Genomic DNA, 22,748 nt, shown 5'->3' on the forward strand with positions numbered 1-22,748 from the left:
ACAGCCTCCACTGCTCTCGAATACTTTTCTAAACAGGAAAATTCATTTCCCCCCTTTAAATAGAAAGAGTAAATATTCAGAATACAAGGTACTTAAAATCTGAGTTTATTTACAAGTGATTATTTAAAGTGCCGAGCAGTAGTTACCCAGGAAGAGTGGGGATACTTTCATTTGTATTTGATATACTTTTGAACTGTTTGAATATTTTATAAGCATACATTACTTTCATAATTTAAAATTTTATTAAAATTTAAAGTAAACTGTGAAGTAAGGAAAGTTATTAAAAATAAAATTAGAACCAAAACCTAAGCAACCCTCTCTTAATTCATGTAAACTAGTCTTGAGCAGGAAGCCCTAACAGCCTAATGGATATTAGGACTTCTATTTCTAAAAAACGCGATTCTTTCCTATTGTAAAACTAAGCCTGACCAAATTCTCAAAATCCTATGCACATACAAATACATCCAATGAAAAGTGACATACAAGCACAAATCCAATAAAAAAGGGCTGTATAAAGTGACTTTTTGAAAAACAGGATTTCATGTAGAATTAGTCACTTTTATCTAAGGGTCACTTCTATCATTAGCAAAATCATCACAATCTACTATGCGTCTGATTTCTTTTTTTCTTTATTCCCTTCCTCCACTCCCTTTTGTTTTGTTTTAAGATTTATTTATTTTTATGTATGAATATATTGTTGCTGTCTTCAGACACACCAGAAGAGGGCCTCAGGTCCCATTACAGATGGTTGTGAGCCACCGTGTGGTTGCTGGGAATTGAACTCAGGATCTCTGGTAGAACAGTCAGTGCTCTTAACTGCTGAGCCATCTCTCTAACCCCCTCCCCAAATCCACACCCCCACCCTACCCCCCCAATACCCTTGTTTTTTTTGAGACAGGGTTTCTCTGTGTAGTCCTGGCTGCCCTGGAACACACTCTGTAGGTAAGACTGGTCTTGAACTCAGACCTTAGCATCTAACACATCACTGAGCCAGAATGAATTTCTATGAATGTTTTCATCTCAGAAAGTCAATGCAAAATATCTGACCACACCATTTTGTCTAAAATCTATATGCAGACAAAAGATGAACTCTTGAGGCTGACCATGACCTTCTGATCAACCTCTAGAGTGCTAGGACTGAGGCCTGTAGGAGCACATCCAATCCATGCTAGCAAACACTGTACTGACTGGGCTACACCCCAGCTCCAGGGTTAAGAACTTAAAATCATAAAATAAGCACATTTTCATGAAGACTTAGTGATTATTAGCACATAATAAACTGAGCCATAAAATTTCAAAAAATGTCTCAATTGTGTTTGAGTACTAGTGAGACCAAGGGTTATTTATTCAGTAACTCAGAATGAATCACTTTGAGAGGTTGTATTCATATAAAATCATATAAATAATGCGTTCTGCATTCAAAGCAGTTTACTAAAACCTATATCTTCCTATGAGCACTCTGAAATCAAAGGCTATACTCCCTTGCTATGCTCAGGACTGGTAAATGGTAGATTTGGTATTACTGAACATGTATAAATACAGGTGAATCTATACATATTGATGAGTATATATACTCCAGTGACAGGCTAATCTATTTTTGTTGTACGTGTGTTTTGTGTTTTTGTGTTCAGCCAGAGTTTCACATAGCCCAGGCTGGCCTCAAATTCTATATATCGCCAGGGTGATCTTGAACTCTTAATACTTGTGACTCCTTTCCGAGTGCTGGGGGATCACGGGCAGGCACTACATACCCCAACTCCCTAATCCTGACATATAAATTTTACATGTTAATTTCAAGACTTCAAATAACTGAACATATAATCTAATATTTATCCACATAATCTTTTCAAGAAGAAACAAATACTTTGGCCAGAGGCTTATATACCCTAAGAAGAGACTCCATTACCTCATTTAAATCCTGCCAGTAACCCTTTTGGGGTAGATACTGTTATTCTATGTCCATTTTAATATTAAAAAAAAATTACTGAGCTTTAAAAAAACCTGAAGTTTTCGTTTTCTCTTTTATATTTACTTTAATCTTATGTACACTGGTGTTTTGCCTGCATGTATTTCTGTGTGAGGCTATTAGAATCCCTGGAATTGAAGTTACAGCTTTGAGCTGCCATGTGGGCACTGGGAATTGAACCTGGGTCCTCTGGAAGAACATCCAGCACTCTTAAATACCAAGCCATCTCTCTAGCCCCTCAAGTTTTGTTTTTCCCCCCACATTTTTTTATTAGATATTTTCTTTATTTTCTTCATTTACATTTCAAATGTTATCCCAAAAGTCCCCTATACCTTCCCCTGCCCTGCTCCCCTACCCACTCACTCCCACTTCTTGGTCCTGGCTTTCCCCTGTACTGGGGCATATAAAGTTTGCTAGACCAAGGGGCCTCTCTTCCCAATGATGGCCGAATAGGTCATCTTCTACTACATATGCAGCTAGAGACACAAGCTCTGGGGGTACTGGTTAGTTCATATTGTTGTTCCACTTATAGGGTTGCAGACCCCTTCAGCTCCTTGGCTACTTTCTCTAGCTCCTATATTGGAGGCCCTGTGTTCCATCCTATAGATGACTGTGAGCATCCACTGAAGTTTTATTTTCTATGCTAATGCATCCTCTGGATTATGAAGCAATACTACACAAGGAACCAAGTCCAATCAAATTTCAGTTACTAGATTGCTGGGAGCATGGCTTAGCTGTAAGCACTTGCCTGAATGCACAAGGCCCTGAGTTTAATCTCTAGCACAGATTAAACAAATAATTATCTTAAATATTTTCTTTCTGAGATTGTGTGACTTAATATTATTATACATTCTAAGTACACCCATTTTCCTCCAAATTCCCCTGCCCTAGCCCCGCTCACTCTGGGTATCAGATCTCATTCTAGATAGTTGTGAGCCAACATGTGGTTGCTGGGAATTGAAGTCAGGACTTCTGGAAGAGCAGTCAGTGCTCTTAACCACTGAGCCATCTCACCAGCCCCCCATTCCTCCTAATTCTTATTTAAAGCTAACTAGTATTTCATTTTATATAAAATCTAATGCAAAGTTCCTCAGCTTTTGTTCTGAATGACCATTCTAACTACATACATAGAAGTTCACTGAATTGTAAAGTCTTTGGTTCTGATTAATTTCAGTGTGTGACTTCTTTTCTTCAGCATTTTTATCATAAAATTTAAAATAATAATTATTATAGAAATACTTTAAGAAAAACGTAATTAGCTAGGCAGTGGTGGTGCACGCCTTTAATCCCAGCACCCGGGAGGCAGAGGCAGGCGGATTTCTGAGTTCCAGGACAGCCAGGGCTACACAGAGAAACCCTGTCTCGAAAAACCAAAAAAAAAAAAAAAGAAAAGAAAAGAAAGGAAGAAAGAAAGACAGACAGACAGACATAATTATGTCTATGTGGAGAAGGTGCACACGAGTGTAAGAGGCCAAAAGAGGGTCTAAGAGGTCCTGAAGCTGGAATTACAGGCGATTGTAGGCCCCAGTGATGCTGGGGACACAGCTCTGTTCCTCTCTAAGAACAGAAGCATTCTTAAACACCAAGCCATCTCAAGCCCCAAAAATCTTTCTTCAATTACTAGAGCATAATAAAATTTCCCATTTCAATATCACCACTTAATAAGAAAACACTAATGAGACTCTATTAAAATGTTTCATCCAAATTTGGTCCCCACAATTGAAAACACAATGTAGGAAAATGAAAGGAAGCCCAAATACTACAAACAAAAACCAAGCCCCACTAGACAGAGATAAAGGAACAAGTGTATTTTTAAAAGGCCGTGCTAAGGAATAGAATAGTAAGTCTCAAAATTTCAAATAGCCAAACAGACAAGATGCTTAAAGTTATACTTTTTTTTTAAGTGAAACTATTGAGACATTAAAAAAAAAAAAAAAACCTATGTGATAAATGACATCTAACATCAAGGTCACTGTAATCAATTTCTTGGCCTGGGGATGAAGCTCATAGGTATAGCACCATCCTAAAACATGTAAAACTCTGGGTTCCATCCTTAGTACTAAAAAAATACACATACATATTAATAAAATAAAATATTTTTTCTGATAATTCTCGATGCTGTCAAGAATGTACGGGAAGTCCGTTCACAACAGATAAGAGTTTAATTAGCTCTGCAAATCCAGAAAGCAGTCAGGTAAAATGCATCAGAATTATACACATGTATGTTTCCTTCCACAGCTAGAAATTAATCATAAAGAAATGAATTTTAAAGCAAAGAGATAGGTACAAAAAGTATTTTCAGCATTGTTTGTAGTAAGTTGGAAAAAATATACAAAAATCCTTGTTGCCCATTTGTAAGGAACTGTTTAAATTTTATCTTAATCAGAAATGTTCTTGTGAAACATTTACGTATAACTGGAGCCTGGTTTAAACAAACCAAACCATGAAAAAAAAATCAATCTGAATATGGAATGGGCACATTGCAACATTACTAGGACTATTAACTTGCTTAGGTGAGATGATGATTGCCTAAGAAATGTCCTCATTTTTTAAAAAGTCATATACTTAAACATTTACAGGCAACATGGTCTTATGATTGTTATTAGCAAACTATTTCAAAAAAGGCAAAGAAAGAGGGGTCGGGTATATACAACAAATACAGGACACCAAGGCAGAAGCTCACATTATTTTTACATTTTTACTGACAGAAAGTATCTGAAAAGATATACAATAAACAGATTTGTTAACAATGGCTCTCACTAGGCAATGATGGTGCATGCCTTTAATTCCAGGAGGCAGAGGCAGGCAGATCACTAAGTTCGAAGCCAGACTTGTCTAACGAGTGAGTTTCAGGACAGCCAGTGCTACACAGAGAAACCCTGTCTCAAAAATAAAGTAAAATAAAATAGGAAAAGAGTGGTTATCTCTAGAGAAAACATTGAAAACAGAATTGTTACATTCTACGGTGTATATTTCAGTGTTATTTGAGGTAAGAGAAGCATATTCAATTTTGCTAGGAAAAATGTTTTTGTAACAATCAAGTTTTATGACTTAAAAAAATTTTTTTAGGAAAATTTTAATTTATATATATGACTGTATGCTATATGCACAGGTGTACAGAAGGCAGAAGGCGACACTGGATACCCTGGAGCTGAAGTGACAGGCAGTTATAAGCTGTCCACCTTGCATGCTGGGAATCAAACTCCAGTCTTCTGAAAGAACAGCAAGCTCTTTTACTTGCTGAGCCATTTCTCTGTGAGTTTGAAGCCAGCCTGGTCTATTTAATGAGTTCACAGTCACAGCTACACAGAGACCCTGTCATGCCCCAACCCCCAAACCTATCTATCTACCTACCTACCTACCTACCTACCTAAGGAGGGTGTCTTCTTCTAAGGTAAATTTAATTCTCTGTAACAATTTTTAAAAAATCTATCAAAAAGGAGGAGCAGGTTAAAGTCACCCCAGGAACCTGTGTGATGGCATAGATATTAGTCTTAGTACTTGGGAGGATCTAAGTTCAAAGTTAACCTGAGCCTCAGAATGAAACCCTGTCTCTATAAGAGAAAAAGAAAAAGAAGGAAGGGAAAGAGGGAGAGGGGAAAAAGGGGAAGGGGAGGATGAAGAGGAGGAGAAGGAAGAAAAGAGAATAACTAGGAGGAATAAAAGGTAGTTTTCAGATTGACTGACAAACACTCATCCCTAGAACCAGTTTAAATTTCTTCCTATTTGATTCACAAAGGAAATAACAAGGACCAATAAGGTAGAAAATGCTTGCCCTCATTAAATACTGTGAAATGTAAATTAAAAGAAATGTAAATTAAAATATGCACACCATTTTCCACTTATCAAGCAGCAAAGATGAAACAAAATTATAATACTCAGTGTTAACAAGGATAGGAAACTGATGTTAATATAAATAAAACAAGAGTATAAACTAATGTTTCTGGAGGGCAGTTTGATGATAGGGATCAAAAGCCTTAAAGTTTCAACTATCCTGGAAAACGCATGATTCTACATCTAGATTTATTTTCTGTAACAAGGTGATCTTGAATGTGAGATTCAATAACAAAGATTTCTGTTCATCATTTAGGAAAAGGAAAACCTGGAAACAACCCAAATGTCCAACAATAAAGAAGCAGTTAAAATACCATATGATGAGAGTCTACACTGTCATTAGAAATAATGCTGTGACGAAAGGATGGACCATCTAGTGATTGCCATATGCAGGGATCCATCCCATAATCAGCTTCCAAATGCTGACACCATTGCATACACTAGCAAGATTGCTGAAAGGACCCAGATATAGCTCTCTCTTGTGAGACTATGCCGGGGCCTAGCAAACACAGAAGTGGATGATCACAGTCAGCTATTGGATGGGTCACACGGCCCCCAATGGAGGAGCTAGAGAAATTACCCAAGGAGCTAAAGGGAACTGCAACCCTATAGGTGGAACAACAATATGAACTAACCAGTACTCGGGAGCTCTTGTCTTTAGCTGCATATGTATCAAAAGATGGCCTAGTCGGCCATCACTGCAAAGTGAGGCCCATTGGATTTGCAAACTTTCTATGCCCCAGTACAGGGGAACCCCAGGGCCAAAAAGGGGGAGTGGGTGGGTAGGGGATTGGGGGGGTGGGTATGGGGGACCTTTGGGATAGCATTGAAAATGTAAACGAGGAAAATACCTAATTTTAAAAAAAAAAAAGAAATAATGCTGTGGAACACAGAAAAAGTCATGTTACAAGGGAAACATCAGAGTACACAACAATTTAGAATAAGTTCCTATTTTCTAACTATATACATAGAAAAGAAACATCTGGGGTGAATAAAAAAAACACATACCAAAATACTGAAAGTATTTAACTCTGTCCCCAACACACATACACACACACAGTGTGGTACTCCGTCCTGTCTTTAACTCTTGTGTGTGTGAACTGCATGCTTACACGGTAGCTTACACATACCTAGCTTAAAAGTACCTAGCTAACTGCTAGAATTAGGGGAGACTATTGCCTAATTTTGCTTAGCTTTTCCAAAGCTCATATAATGATACATATTGTATTTATAAGGAAAAAACAGGGGGTTGCACAAATGGACTCAACAGTTTAGAGTACTTGCTGGTCTTACAGAGGATCTGAGTTCAAGCCTCAGAACTCACATGGTGGCTCACAACTATCAGTAATTCCAGTTTCAGGGGATCTAACTTCCTCTTCTGGCCTCCACAGGTACCATGCATACACCTGGTATAAATACATACATACATACATACATACCCACAAACACCCACACATACAGGCAAAACACTCATACATACTCACACACACACACACACACACACACACATATAAAAAATAAATCTAAAAAAGAAAAAAGAAACATACCTATTTACCTATTATTTCATCACCTAAGAAACGTCTTACACCTGCCTATGGACAGACGACATCAACTGATGTCTTGAGGGTCTTCCTAGCTCTAGCTCTGAGAACTTAATATTCTCCAAACCTTTCCTTCCTTCCTTTCTCTCCCCCCAACCCCTTCTTTCTTTTATTAAACTAAGTGAGATTGAGTGGTTCATATGTACGGTGATGCTTACGAGGTAGTAACTTTCCAAGTAGTACCTTGTAGCTGCCATTCTACATTACAACAGGAGACTGTGGATGACCTCCAACGTTGGGTCAGGATCAGTGCTGCGTGGCTGATGGAACCTAGCAGGCATGGTTTTTGGTATATTCTTGAACCTACTTGTCTAAGATTGTCTTCAATTAGACAGTATGATTATTCAACCCCTGGTATTGTTGCATGGTCCTAGTCCACCCTACTTTGATGGTCAGTTGAAGAACAGCATACAAAAGATTAATAAATTCTGCTATCTTGAAAACTGTGCTGTTCATGGAAAGCAAACTCCCACCCCACCCAATGCCCACCAGCAGCTTGCCCTCCAGCAGCTTGCCCTCCAGCAACATACTGGCCAAATTCGAGCACACTTGCATACTCATTGAAACCAGTTTGAACACTGAAAAGATCAAAGAGCGCAGGCAGGCCAGGGGAAATCTCTGAACCGTTGATAGCTCACAGAGTTGTAATGATCCCTGTTAGCATTCGATATTCTGTCTGTTGGCCTAACAGTTTGAGGCAGAGAAACAAGAGGGTAAAGGCTACACCGATCCAAGCAAACATTCTTTCAGAGTAAGCTCTGGATCACTGTCTGTTGCCAGTGAGCTGTTAAGTAGTTCCAGCTGTGCAGTTATTTGCTCCCGTGTCATGTCCAGGGTGTCAACCATAGTTTTGGGAGTTTCATTCATTAGTATCTTACGAACCTTGGTGTTAGTGACATTCTCTCTGCTCGTTATGATGGCAACAGCAAGGTCCAAGAAGTTTGTTAACAGTAGAGGCAACCTGGGTTCTTGAGACCACCACCAAGGGTAGTGCAACCACAACACTGTTTTGCTCACAGACTCCCCAGGTTGGCTATTTATGATATCAGGAGTGATGTACTTGCCTGTGGCCCTGGCAGCTGGCTGAGGCTGTACCCTGGCAGGTGCATTTGCAGGTCCTCACCCTGCCACAGCAGTGTTACCACTGTAATTTGCTAGCTGCACTGAGAATACTCCAGGCCATGCTGCACTGAGTCAGCAACATCTACCTCCACCACACCCCGACGTCACTAAGGTCAATATAGTCATCTCCAATACTACTCTTCTAGAACAGCATCACTTGTCTGTCTGTCACGAATGTTCCAGGACAGGGTTCTGGGCAAGGAGCAAACATGCTCAGTGAGGCAACATCCTCCTGCATGTCACGGTCCTTCACGACACCTTCCTCAGCAGTGTGATTACCGCCCTTGCTTCTAACCCTCTCAGGATGGTATTGTGTTGACCACGTAGACTTGGGGCGGAATCAGCTTGATCCATTGACTTGCTGCTCCTCCTTTCAAGTCTTCAATGCCAGGCAGGAGGAAGGGAGAGCTTGCAGCCACTGCTATCAATCAAGATAAGAACAATACACTCAAGGCCTCCTTTTAAATCAGTGAGACCTTTTATCATTGGTCTCTACCCAAACCTATCTTAATAACATATCCCTCTCCATGTTTCTCCTTTCTGCTTTACATTCTTTAAGCTTTGGCACTTATTTCTATGTATTTCCTCATCTTTTCTTTGAATAGGTCATAAGATTAACTATCCGCACAGTGACTGGACAGTGTGATCAAGAATAAGGACTGAGGGGTGATGAGATGGCTCAGTGGTTAAGAGCCCTGATTACTCTTCCAAAGTCCTGAGTTCAATTCCCAGCAGCCACATGGTGGCTCACAGCCATCTGTAATGGGATCCGATGCCCTCTTCTGGTGTGTCTGAAGACAACTCAAGTGTACTAATATACATACAATAAATAAACACATCTTTAAAAACAACAACAACAACAAAGGACTAAGGACTGAGGTAAATGAAGAAAATCAGCCTCTGGTTTACCTCTAACTAGCCAAGTGATTTTATTCCCACCCCTTGATTTCCTCATCTGTACAGTAGTCCTTCCTCAGCACCTACTTCACAGGCAAGGCTTTGTACATGCTTCCTGTCAGGAACTGACAGAGTAGAATAGTACAGCAAATTGAACCAATGAGATTGTTTTCATGACTTTTGAATGTAGTGGTGTATAGCACTGCACTTGTACAATTAAAAAGAAAAACAAAAAAAAAAAAACCCTAAGATGAAAATGAATTGAATGATCTCCATTCTCAAACACATCTTACTTGGTTTCTTCTTGCTCATATTGTTTTATAAGTCTTAATGAAAACAACAGAAAGGATTTGAGTTGGAACATTTGTCTCAACCCACTGGCTAACACCTCACAATGACTGATGTGTATACATTGTGATGTGACATTTTCATATACAAAAGTCTAACACTATCTACCTATAAAGGTTTTGCTTATATAAAACAGGATAAGGGGTTAGAAAGAACGTTTCTCAAACTGAATCAGCTTGAATTTTTCCAGATGCAAATTTAGTCAATTGTTGAGGGGTAGGGAGACAGAAAGTAGTACATTTGAGAATACCAAGCAATGTGACATAAAAGACATTTTGAGATAGGTTTTTTTCTGTATAGTCCTGCCTGTCCTAGAACTAGCTCTTTATACTTGGCTTATCTCAAACTCAAGAAATTTGCCTGTCTCTGCCATCAGACTGCTAAGATTAAAGGTGTGTACCACTATACCAAACTACATGAAAGACATTTAAAAATCGACAAAGGGCCATGCATGGTGACACACACCAATAATCCCAGCACTTGGATGGCAGAGGAGGGGAAAGTTCTGGGGTAGCCTGAGCTATATAGCCAGAACTTGTCTCAAAAAGGAAGGAAGGAACAAGCAAGCTACAGACAAGCAATTCCAACTCTAACTTTCACATGTGCCTAAAACAGTTTGCAGAGTGCTTGCCTAACGTGCCCAAAAACCTGGGTTTGAGCTGGGCATGGTGGCGCACGCCTTTAATCTCAGCACTCGGGAAGCAGAGGCAGGCGGATTTCTGAGTTTGAGGCCAGCCTGGTCTACAAAGTGAGTTCCAGGATAGCCAGGACTATACAGAGAAACCCTGTCTCGAAAAAACCAAAAAACAAAACAAAACAAAACAAAACCAAACCTGGGTTTGATCCCCAACACTGCCTAAGTCCAATGTGGTGGAAGCAGCAGCAACAGATTTTCAACGTCTTCCACAGCTACAAAGCAAGTCTGAGGCCATCCTGGGATGCACTGAAGCTGTTTTAAAATAATAGTAAAAGAAAAGAGGGCTGGAGAGATGGCTCAGTGATTAAGAGGACTGACTGCTCTTCCAGGAGTCCTGAGTTCAATTTCAGAAACCATGTGGTGACTCACAACCATCTAATAATGGGATCTGATGGTCTCTTCTGGTGTGTCTGACAGCTATTACTTATATAATTAATTAATTAATATTTTAAAAACTTCTAAAAGTACAAACTTGTCTTTAGACAGGTTATAAGTATGATAATTATAATGATCAAGAGGAAATGATGTGGAAAAGTTACCACATAAAACTGGAGAAATGACCCCGGGGCTAAGGTACTTATTGGTGGTGCTTTCAGAGTACCCAGGTTAAGTTCTCAGCACTAACATCTATCTTTAACTCCAAGCCAGGGATTCTGATGCCCATTTCTGTCTCTGCTGATAGTACACATTTGTGGTACACTGACACACATGCAGGTAAAATACCCATACACATAAAATAAAGGATATATATATATATATATATATATATATATATATATATACACACACACACACACACACGCACACATACACACACACACACATATATAATGTATATGTATATAATGTACAAAGCACTGGGCTCCAACCCTAGCACTAAAAACAAAACAAAACAAAACAAAATAGTAAAACAATGACTTAATGGCAAATTTTTAAAGTGGGGAGGACTAGCGAGACAGCTGGTTAGGTAGAGGTCCTTGTTCATAGCCTAGTTACCCGTGCTCAGTGCCTGGATCTTCACAGCTGAATCCCAAAGATCTCTGAATGTTTGTCTTTTCTTTGACACTCTTCTGTACTACTCCTTACACTCATCTATAATATTTCTTTCCTTTCTGTCTTCATACTGAATTCCAGGTTTAACCGAGATACCTTCCTCAAGAATAGGGGAGGCAGGGAAAGAAGAGCATAAGTTCAAATTGAACTAAGAATTAAGTCCCAGAAATACCAAGAAATTCCAGGCATGGTGGCACACTCTTGAAATCCTAACATGTAAGAGGCAGGAGGTACATGCATTCAAGGCTAGCCTGGGCTACATAAAAAGCTTATCACAAATAAATAATAAATACCTCCATTCTTTGGGGAAACACTTCACAGTTTCCTATGGTATTGATAAAGATGGCAGCAGTTAGTATCAGCAAACTGTGTTATAAATAGGTAAGCATAAGCAATATAAAACTGAGGGGAGGAACTGGCTGAGATGGTGGTCTTATTTCATGCCACCCATCAATATACCTATTTTAAAACAGCCTCAGTGCATCCCAAGATGGCCTCAGACTTGCTTTGTAGCTGTAGAAGACGTTGAAAATCTGTTGCTGCTGCTTCCACCACATTGGACTTAGGCAGTGTTGGGGATCAAACTCAGGTTTTGTTTTGTTTTGTTTTTTGGTTTTTTCGAGACAGGGTTTCTCTGTATAGCCCTGGCTGTCCTGGAACTCGGGCTATTTTGAAATTCACTCTGTAGACCAGGCTGGCCCTGAACTCAAAAATTCACCTGCCTCTGCCTGGAAGTACTGGGATTAAAGATGTAAGCTACCACCACCCTTAAAAGTGATGAAAAAGCCCACTTCCCAGAGCATATGACTGGCTGGGTTTTACATTTCTAAGATTATTTGGGTTATAAAAGCAATTTCATTTGTAAATACAATTACTACTAAAAGAAAGGGGCAATCTGAGAGGAAACAGAATTACCATTCAACTCTATTACATTTCTTACTTTTATGTCAAGTAAGAGAACATAAAACCAAACACATAAATTCTACATACTTTTTCAGAATTTGTTTTTTCCTTTAAACAAAGGATTTCCTTCCTACTCTTCCTCCACAGCCACCTCATTTGGATCATTTGTTCCTATTTTGGTACAATGTATCCCTAAGGAGTTTCAATGAGTTGTGAAACAACTGTTATTCACAAGCAAAAAGAAAAGAGAGAAGAGAGCAGGAAGGCAGCCTAGCTGCAAGTGCAGCACAGCTGAGAGCTCGCCTCACACTTGCACCATGTAAGTAATGCACAGACCTGCGGGAACATGCCAAACACCAGGATTCTTAATTAATGGAGCTCTTTAATGTGCAAATCAGGAACAAATTGCAAGTTCTGACTTGCATTGATTATGAAAACATTAATTGAATGAGCAAGACCCTATGAAAGACAGAATCCCAAGTCTTCCAAGGACCAAGAGAATACGAAGCTCTGGAAACCAGACAAGTCTGACTGTCGTCTGAAGTGCAAACTGCACCTGAGTGCTCTCCAGCATACAATGAATTAAAACCAAGTTCAATCAGAAAGCAATCACTACAAAAGCTTCTATCCCACCACCATATCATATTAAACTGAAAGATGAATGTCTGCTTCTCAAGCTTACAGATACAGCTTGAAGGAAAAACAGAAAACACCACCACCAAAACATTTTATACATACATATATAAAATGTGTATGTGTGTGTGTGTGTGTGTGTAGGTATAACAAAACAATGCTGTCTCTTTAAAAAGAAATTCATTCTATATAAATTATAGCCATAAACTTTTCCTGCAGTGCAGCCTAATTAATTCTTGTTCTATACACAAAGGGAAATGCTGGGTGACAAATGGGTGTGAAGCCAGAAAGCTGCCAGGTCTGCAAAACATTTTCTACTTCAATTTATAAGCAATTTTGCAGTAAATCATCAACCAGAACCTGGAATCTCAGGAATCTCTGAGTGTCCAAACCACATTATATCACTTATCAAAGAGAGAAGAAAAAATAGTTTAAAGACATCTCATTTTTCAGTTTTAACCCACATCAAAATCCAGAAGATTTATATAATCTATTCTTCTCTTCTGGGTAAGGTTTTAGTGCCAAAGATATGTATTTCAAGCAAAAGTGACACTATAGGTTGATATAGATCATCCCTCTATGCCTGAAACACTGTATCGTGTATTCATTACCATAAGGAATATTCCTGAGCTATCTGGGAATATGCACACAACTATTTACACCCCTTCCTTCAATCCAAGCAAAATGTTCACAATCAATGCAAGCTGAAGAGTTCACCAGCAAGCAGGTGGAAAACAGGTGGGAAACACTCTCAAGGAAATGAGGCTACTGGAGAGGAAAATGGAAACTCACACAAGACAAAGAAAAAACCTGGACCACCTCTTTGTAGTCAAACCCTTCCCCCATCCATAGCCCACAGGCTGCTGCTGAGCTGTTCTCTTCCTCACAGTTCCACACTCCCCAGAATGTCATATAAATGGAGTTTTAGAGTGAATAACCTTTTGAGGTTTTCAGTTAGCATAATACCATTGAGATTGATTCTTTTTTATTGCTGAGTAATGTACCACAATTTGTTTACACATTTGTCCAATTTGTTTGAAGGACATTTGGGCTGTTTCCAGAAATGCTGATTATGAATAGTGCTGCTGTAAATGTCTGTGTGCAAGTCTTTGTGCGAATGTTTTCATTTCTTAGTAAGATCTAACAGTAGGATTGCTGTGTGTGGATCCTATAGTAAATACATGCTTACATTTATTTTTAGAAATAAAACTTTTTTTCCAAAATGGCTGTACTGTTTTTGCATTCCTACAACAATAACCTAGGAAAATCCCAAGTTGGTGTTTCTGCATACTCTACTGAAATCCAGAGGACTCTCCTGTGCCCATTACATGAACATGACTGGGTGAGATGTCTTTCCATCTCCGTATTTGCCATCATACATTTCCTCTGTTAAGGGTTCTGTCCAATCCTTGTCTGTGTCTTTATTTTTATTATTTTTTACATTATGCTTTGTGTATGCACATGCATGTGTGAAGGTCAGAGGAAAACTTTCAGGAGTGGATCATCTCTTTCTACCACTGGGTCCCAGGGAACTGAATGTATGCCTTCAGTGTTGGTGACAAACATCTTTACCCTCTGAGCCAAATTGCACTTATGCATGTTTTAAATGAATAATTTCAGTGTTGTGTTTTGAGAACCTTTACATATTCTAAAGGCATGTTTTTATCCGGAAAATGATTTACAAGTGTTTCCTTCTATCCGTACCTTGCTTTTTCAGTCTGTTAACACAGAACACAAGGCTCTTATTCAGACAGCACAATCATTAATTTCCTCTTTTATGGGCTGTACTTTTTTTTTCTTAATTATTTACTTTTATTTAGACTTTATGTTGTGGGTTTTAGTGTTTTACCTGCATGTACGTCTGTGTACCACATGCATGCAACTCCAGCAAAGGCCAGAAAGGGGCACTAGATACCCTGGGACAGGAATTACAACGGGGTAAACCTACATGTAGATTCTAGGAACTGAACCTAAATCCTCTGGAAGGGCATTCAGTGAGCCCTTAACCACTGAGCCATCTCTCTTGTCCCATAGATTGATTTTGTTATGGTATCTAAGAAATCACTGCTTAACCCAAGGTCATGAAGATTGTGGTCTTGAAAACACTTTACAGTTTTATGTTTTACGTGTAAGTTACTATAAACTAGTTTGGATTGATTTTTTTTTAAGATTTATTTATTTATTTATTTATTTATTATATGTAAGTACACTGTAGCTGTCTTCAGACACTCCAGAAGAGGGCATCAGATTACGGATGGCTGTGAGCCACCATGTGGTTGCTGGGATTTGAACTCAGGACCTTCGGAAGAGCAGTCAGCACTCTTAACCACTGAGCCATCTCACCAGCTCCCTGGATTGATTTTAATATAAGGCATGAGACATATGCTCATTTTTTGTTTATTAAAGACTATACTCTTGTCTTTCATGAATTTTTTAATTTTTATTTTTATGTATAGGAGTGTTTTGCCCACATGTATGTATATGTCCTCGGAGGCCAGAAGAGGGCATCAGATCCCCTGGAACTGGAGTTACAGATGGTTGTTAGCTACCATATGGGTGCTGGGATTCAAACCTGGGTCTTCTGGAAGAGCAGCCAATGCTTCTAACCACTTAGCCACCTCTCCAGCTCCTACAGAGTATTCTTTTGTCACTGTAAAGGCTTGTGTCTTTTAAAAAGTCATTTCTGAACTCTTATAGCCTACTTCTTAAAATTTTTAAAGTAACCCACCAAGGAAAAGTTGAACAGCACAATTATAGAATATCTAGAAATTCACACTTCACACAGTGGCCAAACCAAGTGATTCTGGAAGATGGACCCTCTACTAGGTTCTAAAAGAATGTGACTGCTTTGATAAACAGCATTTAACACATTTAACATGTAACCTAGCCATTCCATTTTCAGTTATAAATAGAAATAAAAATCTGAGCCTACACAATACATATATGTTTATGGCAGATCTGTAAAAGTCCCAAACTACAAGCAATTTAGTGAATACTGCTTAACAGTCAAGGACACTGAAAACTTATCTGATGAAAAATATGGGTGAGACAGATCAGTGAGCTTGCCACACAAGCCTGGTAAATTGAGCTCAATCACATATAAAAAGGAAGGAGAGAACTGACCTCTATAGGTGTTCTGACACATGCAACCCTACCTCATTCCTATACATCATGAAGAAATGTACACAGTAATGAACAAATAAGTAAATATTTTAAAAGAAAAAATATAGACCAATCTCAAAACAATCATGCTGAGTTAAAGCCTGACAGAAGAATATAAACTCCACTTCGAGGTGGTGGCTTACACCATTAATCCCAGCACTTGGGAGGCAGAGGCAGGTGGATCTCTGAATTATAGGCCAGCTACAGAGCAAGGTCCAGTACAGTCAAGGCTACACAGAGAAATTCTGTCTCAGAAGAAAAAGAAAGAAAATGTGTATGTAAAGTGCTATCCAGAAGTACCAACACCACTCTTGCAATACCCCTTTACTAGGAATAAAGCTTGGTCTTAGGGTGAGAAAGACAAGGAACTGGGGCAAAACCTGACTCAACCTAACCTAACCAGCTATGGAGAAGACAGGTGCTGTAAAATATCTGGAACGTTCCACTCTTATAAAACAAAGCCTCCAAAGTGTTTGATGAGGCCATCTGCACAGTTACCTGCCCATCTCCTATTAAGATGGGATCTTGGGATCTGGTGTACAGAGCAAGTTCCAGGACAGCCAGGGATTTACAGAGAAACCCTGTCTCAAAACACCAAAGGGAAAAAAGAAGAGAAGAGAGGAGAGGAGAGGAGAGGAGAGGAGAGGAGAGGAGAGGAGAGGAGAGGAGAGGAGAGGATGAAGAAAGGAAGGAAAGAAAAAGAAAAAAAAGGAAGGAAAGAAAGAGAGCTAGAGCTAGGAGGTCATGGTGTGTGCCTTTTATCTGAGGCAGAGGCAGGCAGATCTTTGAGTTTCAGGCCAGCCTGGTAAGTTCTAGGACAGCCAGGGCTGCATAGAGAAACCCTAGAGAAAGGAAGAGGTCTCAGAGGGAGGAGGGGAGGGGAAAATGGGAGAGGTGAGGGTATAGGGATAGAGAGAACAAACAAACACTGGAGGGGCTAGAACAATGGCTCAGAGGTTAAGAGCCTGTCTTCCAGAGGACCTGAGTTCAATTCCCAGTACCCATATGTTGACTCACTATAGTCCCATGGAATCTGATGCTCTTTTCTGTGTGCAGACAGACATACATGGAAGCAAAATGTACATAAAATATATAAATAAAAGAGAAAGAAGTAGAGGAAGAGGAGAGCTGGAAATGTAGTTAGTGATAGAGGGCTTGCCATATACACACAATGTGATGGGTATAATAACTGCACCAAATGGTTAAGAGAAAAGTATCTGCCATTATAAATGCCCTCATTCTTCATCCTTGGTCTTGTCCCTTTATACACTTTACACAATGGTAGAGACAAAGCTGGACATGGTGGTACATACTGGTTATGCTAGCACTTTGAAGGCAGAAGCTAGAGGATCACTAATAGTTCGAGACCAGCCTGCTCTGTACAGTAATTCCGACCAGCCAGGGCTACATAGCAACTCTGTCTAAAGAAAAACAAAACAAAGAAAGTGACTCAGTGACTAAAGTGCGTATAGTGCATGAGGATTGGAGTGTGGATCCCTAACACCTATGTAAAGACCTGGAGCAGACACACACACATCACACAAACACAGAGAATGGAGAGAAGAAAGGAGAGAGGGGGTAAAAATATACAGGAGTCAACTGAACTTTAGTGGCACACACCTATAATCTCAGAATTTGGGAAGCAGAAAGAGGATCAGGAATTCAAAGCTAGCCTTGGCTACACTGAGACAATGAGTTTGAGGCCAATTAGAGAGATGAGCGTCTGTTTCATAAAATAATAACAATACTCAGAGAGAAGCCTTTGCACTCAATGTCAAGTTTATATGACAGACAAATATTTCCATAAAACTATCAATCAGTCTGATATTAGTCATTTCAAGGTTTTGTCTGAAATATAAAATTTCATATCCATTCTATTACATTTTATCATTAAATTTAAAAATGAGAAAAGAAGAAGGGAGAAGGGTCCGTGTAATTGACAATACCGACTGCTTAAAGAACAAGAAATCAAATGGTACAGACTTTCAGAGTATAGTCCCTATTGGTTTCAGTTTGGTTGTTGTTGTTTTTTTAGGGACAACCCTGGCTGTCCTGGAACTTGATCTGTAGACCAGGCTAGCCTGAAATTCATATATCTGCGTGCCTCTACCTCTTGAGTACTGGATTAAAAGTGGGCACCACCATGCCAGCTTTCCTTACCATCTTTTGAACTATTTGAATCCACAGTCTACTTAAAAATAAACAAAACTCACTAGGTGGTGGTGGCACATGCCTTTAATGTTGCATTCAGGTAGCAGACTTAGGCAGTTCTTTGAGTTCCAGGCCAGTGTGGTCTACAAGATAGCCTGATCTTTCAGGACAGTCAGAACAACCCAAAGAAACTCTGTCTTGAAAACCTAAAAATAAAATATAATAAACAAAAGCCGGGCATGGTGGCGCACGCCTTTAATCCCAGCACTCGGGAGGCAGAGGCAGGTGGGTTTCTGAGTTCAAGGCCAGCCTGGTCTACAGAGTTAGTTCCAGGACAGCCAGGGCTACACAGAGAAACCCTGTCTCGAAAAACAAAACAAAACAAAAATAATTATAATAATGATAAACAAAACTCTAAAAAATAATATTGTTTAATACAATTCCATTACTTTCCAAGATTTATTCAAATTTGAAAACTTCATATTTTAATTAAAAATTGTTAACATTTATTGCTGAGGTGGTACATGTATGCTACAGCATACAGATAAAGTCAAAGGACAACTCGTGGGAGTCAGTTCTCTCCACTCTCCAGCTCTAGGGACTGACCTCAGGTTGTAAAGTGAGGTGGCAAGCAAGCACCTGTACCTGCCTGAGCCATCTGCCCAGCCCCAAGAAAATGCTGTTCTCTTAGTGCCAAGGTCAAATTAGTACTAAGCGTGTTAGTCTATGAGGCTGGTTCATCATAAGAACACTTGTTTCTCTTTCAGAGAACCAGGGTTCAGTTTCTAGCACTCATATCATGGCTCACAACCATCTGTAACTCTAGTTCCAGTAGATCCAATATCCTCTTCTGACTCGGCGGGCACCTGCATACTCACAGACATAAATCTATCTAATAAAAATAAAATTTAAAAAAGATATTTAACTTAAACAAACTGCTACTCTATTCAGCAGGATGTGGTGATTCATGCCTTTAACTCCTGCACCCAGGAGGCAGGTGCTATCTTTTTTTAGTTCAAGGCCAGACTGGTCTATACAGAAAGTTGCAGGACAGACAGGGCTACAGAGTGAAACCCTGTCTCAAATACAAAATAAAACAACAATAAATCTAATCAAGTCAAAATTATTGAGGGTCTTAGGAAAAGGGCCATAGAAGAATGAGGTGAATATAAATCAGAAACAAGAAAATGAAGGGAGCAAGGAAAACACACATTACTCACAGTAGAATTTGTTTTTAAACTCTTAACCAAGGGAAAAAAAATTGAACTTCTTCTACATTTATGTACATTATACTGTGTTCCTGGGTGTTTTGCTTATGGGAAATATCAAAATGTCAACCATTGTTTCTATTAAAGGTCTTTAATGATATTGCATTTTAGACCTGTAATGAAACATGGTGCTCACTGCAGTTTGTAATGCATCTCATTAAACACATTAATAACATGCATTTAACTAAAAGGTCAACTTCCTATGGTTCAAGTTTAGCTTTCCTATTATCACTTCATTTAAAGCTGTACAGCAAACTCTGGGAAGACAGCAGAGTGCCTGTTAGAGAAAAGCTCTCAATTCTCCCATCTGTCCAAATCAGCCATTCTTATTAACAATTAACTGCCCAGCTAAGGTATAGCTCAGTGGCAGAGAACTTGTTAGCATCCACAAGGCCCTGGGTTCATTTCCTAGCACTATTAACTAACTTGCTAATATTTTTATGTGGAATAATGACTACACTAATTAGGAATGACTATCCTGGAACTTGCAATGTAGACCAGGCTGACCTGGAACTCAGAGATCCACTAGGATTAAAAGGAGGGCCCTCGTCTATCTAGTAATAATATTTCTAGGGCTGGAGAAGCTGTTCAGTAGTTAAGAGCACGTTGCTCTTGCAGAGGACCTAGGTTTGACTCCCAGCAACCACACAGTAGTTCACAACCGTACATAAATCCAGTTCCAGGAAATCTAATGGCCTTTTCTTGCCTCTAAAGGCACCAAGCATGTATGAGATACACTTAAATACATGCAAGCAAAACACGTATAAAATGAATAAATCTTTAAGAAATTAATACCTACTTTTTTAGCAATGCATGCTGAAAAAGTACTGAAAAAATGAGAGTACATACATTATTTACTTCCCAATGGTCCAGAAGAAAGAAGTTGCCAGTATAAAGAAAGATGCAGTAAGACTGGCATCAGTTAACCTTCTAAGCTAGTGATATTAAATGGGGCTCACTGTGCTCTCCTACTTTAATATAGGCTGTGTACATAGTGTAGTATGCATAATTTATTTGGCATTTTCCTAACTAACTCGTCTTCTTCCTTACACAACACTGTCATCAACATAAAAAGCCTAATTCCTGATGTTTTAAGACTGGTTAAATGAAAGTCAAAGGGGGAAAGCAAATATCTTTGGAGAAGTAGCTTGTGTAAGAATATCCCTTAATTTTGTTACGGTTACTCTACAGCTTACTTAATCTTACACAGCTACTAGGAAAGTCATTCACAGTTGAAGAGATATAACTGCCAACATACAGCAGCAAGACGCCTGGAGACTAAGTGCAAGAACTAGGAAAGCAAGGAAATATTGGTTACAATTCTGAAAAATAGATTTTGAAGTGCTGAAGGTACAAAGACTTGGTTCTAGAGGTCTACAGTGCTAAAAATATAGCTATTAAGTCTATTTTAAAAGCTATCAGGAAGACTCTGAGAGTAAATGGCAATGCCAGGAAAACACACTGAGTACACACAACCTAAGAACAGAATCTGTATTCTCTGCAGTTTACACTGGCAGACAGAAGAGCTTGAAGGGCTGGAGAGATATCTTAAAGGTAAATAAACAGCACTTACCTCTCCTATAGGATTGGAGTTCAGTTCCCAGCACCCAAGTTAGATAGTTCACAATCGCCTGTATCTCCAGTCAGGGGATCAGATGCCCTCTTCTGGCCCCCAGAGGTAACTGCACTCATGTGCACAAATGCATACACATACTTATAATTTTAAAAATTAAAAATGAGAGCTGGAGAGATGGCTCAGAGGTTAAGAACACTGGCTGCTCTTCCAGAGGTCCTGACTTCAATTCCCAGCAACCACATGGTGGCTCACAACCATCTATATGGGGATCTGTTGCCCTCTTCTGGCCTACAGGTATACATGCAGGCAGAACACTGTAGATAATAAATAAATCTCTTTTAAAAATTAAAAATCAGCCGGGCGTGGTGGCACACGCCTTTAATCCCAGCACTTGGGAGGCAGAGGCAGGCGGATTTCTGAGTTCGAGGCCAGCCTGGTCTACAAAGTGAGTTCCAGGTCAGCCAGGGCTACACAGAGAAACCCTGTCTTGAAAAAACCAAAAAAATAAAATAAAAAAATAAATAAAAATTAAAAATCATATATACATTTAAAGAACCTGTGAAGAGATCAGACAGGTAGGAGAACTCGAACAGTGTATCTGGAGTCACCAAAACCCCGAAAACATACTTCAAGGTTGGACCAACGAGATGGCTCAGCATGTAAAAGTACTTGCATTGCAAGTCTAATGAGCTGAAATCTATTTTCGGAGCCTACACAAAGGTAGAAGGAGACAAGAAACCCCACAAAGTTCTCTGACTTCCATATATGGGATGTCTAATGTACTTGTGCTTGTTTGCTCCAGCTTGCATGTTTTCATTCTTATACATATGTGTGTGCACATACAAACACACACACACAATAACAAATATTAAAAAGGAAAATACTTTGCTGAATGCTTCTTCAGGGCAATAAGGAAATCACTAGCAACCTACTTTTCTATAGCAGCAAAAGAAGAAAGTTTTACAAGTATTACAGCAGACTATAACACTAGACAATAGTTAGATTAAACTACACAGGGATTCTAAATACTAGTAAGATTGTAAAAATACAATGTTCACATAGCTAAACATTGTCAAATGTCTTTCAACAGAAAAAGATAACCCTGATACCTAATGCCAGTCACTGTGTAACTATAATGCTTTTCATTGATTACGTCCTTTAATCCTCACAACCATAATATTAGTCCTATCTTACTGTGAAGTAACCTACCCAAGACCACAGAGTTAATCAACTGCTGAGATGGTGTCTAACCAGGCAGCGTGTCACTTGCATTCTTAGACATGGCAGCACACGTGTCTGTACTCCTAACCCTTGAGACAGAGGCAAGAAGATCAGAAGTCCAAGGCTATCCTTAACCACACAGCAAATTAGAGGACATGAATACATGAGACACTGACTCAAATAAAAAAAAAAAAAGATAAAAAGGTAAATAATCAAGCATTATTTAATGCTGGTGGAAGGAAAAAAATTAGGAGTTCAAGGTTATCTTCCACTACACAGCTAGTCCAAAGCAAGGTTAAGGTACATGAGACCTGTC

At 39.2% G+C, this 22,748-nt stretch overlaps 1 protein-coding gene across 7 annotated transcripts in view; it reads right to left on the minus strand.

Annotated features, from left to right (window-relative positions):
- The window catches only part of Aatf (apoptosis antagonizing transcription factor), a 90,729-nt gene that overhangs the window by 60,324 nt on the left and 7,657 nt on the right, over positions 1 to 22,748 (minus strand). The window contains exon 6 of one of the 7 annotated variants that reach the window (XR_879720.3): positions 8,284 to 8,944. The exons of the other annotated variants lie outside the window; for them this stretch is intronic. The gene's annotated coding sequence lies outside the window, so the exon portion shown is untranslated. The remainder of the gene's footprint in view (positions 1 to 8,283; positions 8,945 to 22,748) is intronic. 7 annotated transcript variants of the gene reach the window in all.

Source organism: Mus musculus, chromosome 11, assembly GCF_000001635.26.
Source record: "Mus musculus strain C57BL/6J chromosome 11, GRCm38.p6 C57BL/6J".
NCBI lineage: Eukaryota > Metazoa > Chordata > Mammalia > Rodentia > Muridae > Mus > Mus musculus.